The 5024-nt window shown below is 56.6% G+C and overlaps 1 protein-coding gene across 1 annotated transcript in view; it reads left to right on the top strand.

Annotated features, from left to right (window-relative positions):
* Positions 1-4864: 4864 nt before the first annotated feature.
* The window catches only part of LOC113406930 (SNF-related serine/threonine-protein kinase-like), a 15736-nt gene continuing 15576 nt past the window's right edge, over positions 4865-5024 (top strand). Inside the window, exon 1 of the mRNA XM_026653837.2 lies at positions 4865-4982. The gene's annotated coding sequence lies outside the window, so the exon portion shown is untranslated. The remainder of the gene's footprint in view (positions 4983-5024) is intronic.

The following is a 5024-nucleotide window of genomic DNA, read 5'->3' on the forward strand; positions in this document are numbered from 1 at the left end:
CCGGAGCGCCGCGGGGAGGGCGGAGAGCCCGGCCGGGGCCCCGCTCTCCCCGGCCAGCCGGAGTACCGGGGGGAGGGCGGCGAGCCTGCCGCGGCTCCGCTCTCCCCGACCGGCCGGAACGCCGCGGGGAGGGCGGTGAGCCCAGTCACGGCCCCGCTCTCGGGCCTGAGCGCCGCCCCCCTCCAGGTGCCGCCCCAAGCACATGCTTGGTAGGCTGGTGCCTGGAGCCGGCCCTGCTAACAGGTTCCTAGGAACACATCACCCCAATTCACTGCTCCCTACGCAGGCTCCCCAGTGACCGGACTCCCCTTCATGTTCGCTGCCTAAGTACTAGCCCTACTGCCTGACAGACACCTGTACTGGACTGTACCTGTACTGTAGCCCCACTGCCTGACAGACACCTGTACTGTAGCCCTACTGTCTGACAGACACCTCGCTTTCCACCGCCAGAACCCTCCCCGGTGGCTGAGCTCCAGCGGAGAAACGGCCCTGGCCACAAACCAGGAGACTTGTACCTCCAGGAGGCTGAACGTTCCCAAGAGGCCACCCACCCTCCACCCCCTGTCTGTGCCCTGGGGGGCAGATTCCCCCCTTCCTGGCCTCACCCCAGAATGTGGAGTTGGCTAAACTTGAACTCTGGATGCCAGAAAGCACAGAAATCAGGCACATACCATCCTGCATCTGCGTGGGGACTCCTGCATCCGTGCGGGCAACGCTTCCTTAGCTGTTCTTGGGAGCGAACGGTTGCAGGGGCACTGGTGGGTTTGTGTTTCTACCGTCTATGACCTTGGTGTGCCCGTGTCCCTGCCCCCTATCTTGTCTGTGTCAAGATGCTGGCTGGAGCGGAGTGGCTCCCATCAGCTGTCCCAGGGGTTCTCTGGAGCCTCTCTCCCAGCAGGATGTGGTTTGCTGTCACCGTGGTTTGATTTGTTTGGTCGCCGTTCCTGCAGCTGCTGTGCAGTGCGTGTGCAGGCAGTGCAGTGCGTGTGCCACGTGACGCGAGGCGCTGCACAGAGCGGGCCCAAGCCTGCTCTGCGGGTATTTCTGCAGTCCAGTAACGCTAGCCAGGGCTCTCTATCATGCCTTTTTATGAGAGCCACTCCTGCTTTGCCATTAGACTGGCTGTGACGCAGGGAGCGCGTGATCTGTTCCGTTCTGCTGAGGCTACAAACCGTGCACATTCCCAACAGGCAAACGGCCTCGGGGGGTCCACACTAGGCAAGCGCAGCTGGGCTGCAGGCAGAGCAGGATGCGGCTGTGTGTAGCGGAAGGGATCTGTCTCCCACTAACCCAAACAGCGATCAGCCGTCAGCAGGGAGACGTGATCTCCCACTGTACCGCACTCCACGCCTAGCCCGAGCAGGTATTTCGTGCATCACGAGTCATTCCTTTTGCTGATTTGCAAGGAATTCACTGCAGAGACTGCACTGGCTTATGAAGTCTTCCTCCTCACTGCTCATGCTGGGCCAATACAGGGCTCTCCCTAGCCTTGCTTCAGTACAACTAAGTCTGGGGTGAGCATTTCGGGATGCGTGTCGTTAGGCATAGGTGCCAACTCTGTGGGTGCTCCGGGGCTCAAACACCCACCAAACAAATAAATAAACCAGAGCTGTTCAGCACCCACGAGCCACCAGTAGGTGGCAGGAGCATGTACATGGCACACAGTGAAACTGAAAGGTGGAAAGCACCCACCGGCAAAACCAAAAGTCAGAGCCTGTGTCTTTAGGCATTTTGACCCTACTGCCTTTCTAGGGAGCGCCATTTGCTACTCCGAGTTCTTCTCTGGCTGACCAATATTCACGAATACAGTACTAAGTGGCTTCTCTTCTTTCTTGTAGTGCCATCCTGACACAGTGGCTTGCTGGAAGTGCACTGTCTGCAGATAGGTCTCTGTGTCTGCAGAAGCCCCTGGGCTGTCGTGTGAAGGAAATTCTACTTGGCCGAGGTGTTCAGATTCCTGATGAAACTCCTCCTCTTGGTGTACTGGGAGGATTTCATATTCAAGGGAGTCAGCACCATTGTCTGTTGTGTTCCTGCTGCTCCAGATGGACAGTCTGCACCGACCATCACAGACCCCGTTTGTATGGTGCATGCATGAGATGGTTTGGATTGAGCAGGGGGTGGGACTAGATGACCTCCTGAGGTCCCTTCCAACCCTGATATTCTATGATTCTATGACGTGCTTTGGCAGATGTTCTGGAGCTGATAACAGCTTTTGGAAGATGGGCTCCACAGGTCTGTGGCCTGTGCCCACATGGCTTAGATCACAGCCCAGGAGGGACTGGTCAGACTTATTTCAGAGTAGCAGCCGACTTTTGGTATGATGTCCATCTGCTTGCATTTGGAAAGGAAGATGATGTCTGTCTGTATCTGTACGAGTTTTTTCATGAAGTTGATGGATTTCCACTCCATACGGCTAAAGGCAGTGCCTTGCATAATGGCAGGTTTCAGAGTAGCAGCCGCATACAAAACCAATGGCTAGGCTTTCCTTGTCTGTGTGAGCAGAGTTTGGCTCTGGTACAAACAGTGTCCTAGTCGCAAAGGCTACAGACTGGCCATCTTGTAAGAACGCCTCTCCCAATCCATGTTCACTGCATCCCACGTGATAGTTACAGGTTCCTTTGCATCATACTCTTGCAGGACCAGTTGACTAATCACTACCTTTTGGAGCTGTTCGAAATTCCCAACACCATCTAGCATTTTCATTGATCAGTCTCCTTGTGGATTCCCTGAGCAGGGAGGTGTGTCAGGAACTCGGACAGATCATTAGCAAATCCCCCAGAGCGGTGTGTGTCTTGCACATTGTGTGCACAGGGCACGTGCAGAACTGCTCAACCCTTCCCTCTCCTGGCAGGAGTCCGACGCACAGCACAGCTGACAGGCAGTCTCACGTGTTTCTTATTCGGTGTGGGATTCACGTAGGGCACTCTGTTGTATCAGGTTAGGATCGTGATCAGGAGCGTCTGCACACCCAAATGCTCAAGTGCAAATACACCAACCCCTCTAGTCCCATTAGCGCTGCGTGGCGACATCTCGGGCACACTTCTGGGAAAGAGAAATGCCAAATGGCATCTGCAGTCATCTCTGCCTGCCAGAACAAGCCCAGAAAGTCACCCCAGCTTTCTTCAGCAAGTTTTACCTGCCTGACACCACCTTTGGCACCTAAACCAGAACACATCTTAACTTTGTGAGTCTGGGCAGGATCACTTCATCTATTGGTAAGGGGTAATGGAACATTGGAGAGCTTTGCAGAGCGGGAAGGGGTCAATACGTACACAGAAGAGACCTGTTTTTTAATAGCTACCGTATTGTTGTGCCTGTCTGTTGGTCGCGTAACCTGTTTTAGAACTCCCATCTCCACGAGCTTGTCAATATGTTTTAAGTTTCTTCTTCAAAGGAATCACTACTCTGCCAGGTGGCTTTTGTAGCAGTTTCACCCCAGGGTTGATTTCCAAGTGATATTCTCCAGGAAGGTATCCACACCCTTGAAAACCATCCCCAGGTGGACTGTGCAATTTGTCTCCTTGGGAGAGGCCTGTGGCTGGAACGGTCCATCGCATCGTGTGTCAGTCCATCATCCGCCACCTGCAAAAGCCCCAATTTTCCACTCGATTCTGCTGAGCACAGAGGTGCTTGTGGCATTTCAGCGATTTCAGTCTAATTCAGGGGTAGGCAACCTATGGCTGATTTTCAGTGGCACTCACACTGCCCGGGTCCTGGCCACCGGTCCGGGAGGCTCTGCATTTTCATTTAATTTTAAATGAAGCTTCTTAAACATTTTAAAAACCTTATTTACTTTACATACAACAATAGTTTAGTTATATATTATAGACTTATCGAAAGAGACCTTCTAAAAACGTTAATGTATGACGGGCACGCGAAACCTTAAATGAGAGTGAATAAATGAAGACTCGGCACACCACTTCTGAAAGGTTGCCGACCCCTGATCTAGTCTGTGGTGCTTGCCCTTGTCTGGACCCGTCAGTTCGAGCTGCTTGGAGATTTTCTGATTGAACAGATGCTGGTTGGAGAACGCTGGCTCGTCCAACCCAACATTTCTCATGAAAACAAGTTGGGTTCAGTGAACTTTTTCTGACTCCCAGGCAGGATCCCAACAGAACCTAGCTGGCTGCAGGGGAGCCCCGCCATGTCATCTGCCCTGGAGCCAGGGACTGCAAGGTTCTAGGGGCCTTGGCGCCAGGGCAGCCCCCCTCTTTTCCGGCTCCTGGCTGTGGAGTTGGGAGCCTAGCAGCCCTGCGAGCCCTAGCTGGAGCCTGGACTTTCAAGACTTCCAGGCGCCCAGCTCTGCAGCAGGGAGACTGGAAGCCCAGGGATCCCCAACTCTAGCTGGGGTTCAGCTCCTGGCTCCGCAGCAGGGAGTCTAGAAATCTTGGGGACTCTCGGGGCTTCCTGTCATGGAGCTGGGAGGCTGAAAGTCCTGGGATGGGCTCCCAGCAACTGAGCCTCTGGGGCAGCCAGACCCCAGGCTTCCAGACTCCTGGCCCCTTGCTCTCTGGGCTGCCTGCCTGGCATCCAGGGGCCTGGACGCTCCTGCTCGGGGGCATCCACACGCCGGGCTGCTGCTCAGTGAAACTGCCGCTCTTGAATTTGAAGGTTAATTTCACTCAGCAGCTGCCTGGCCCTGGGGAGCGAGCTGAGCGCTTGGCAGCTGGAGCCAGGGCCAGCCCGGGCCTGAGGCGCTGCGCGGATCTGTGCAGCGCCAGGCGCAGCGAGACAAACCACCTGCCTCCTGCTCTGCGCAGCGCCGCGGCAGGGGCGGGCTCGGCCCTGCCCAGCCCGGGACGCCGCCGCCGTGGGCAGCTCGGAGGCGGCTCCCGCAGAGCGCCCGGCTCCAGCCCGGCCCTGTGCGCGCAGGGCCCACCGGCCCCTTTAAGAGCCGCCGCCCGCCCGGGCCCGACGTCAGCGCGGGGACCCTGCCCAGCCTGCGGCGCGGGGCGCAGCCCGACCCGCCTGGGAGCCGGGTAAGTCGGGGACTGCGGGCGGCGCGGCCTGGGCCCCGGGCC

This window comes from Terrapene carolina, unplaced genomic scaffold (genome assembly GCF_002925995.2).
Source record: "Terrapene carolina triunguis isolate 2854851 unplaced genomic scaffold, T_m_triunguis-2.0 Scaffold165, whole genome shotgun sequence".
NCBI classification, from domain to species: Eukaryota; Metazoa; Chordata; order Testudines; family Emydidae; genus Terrapene; species Terrapene triunguis.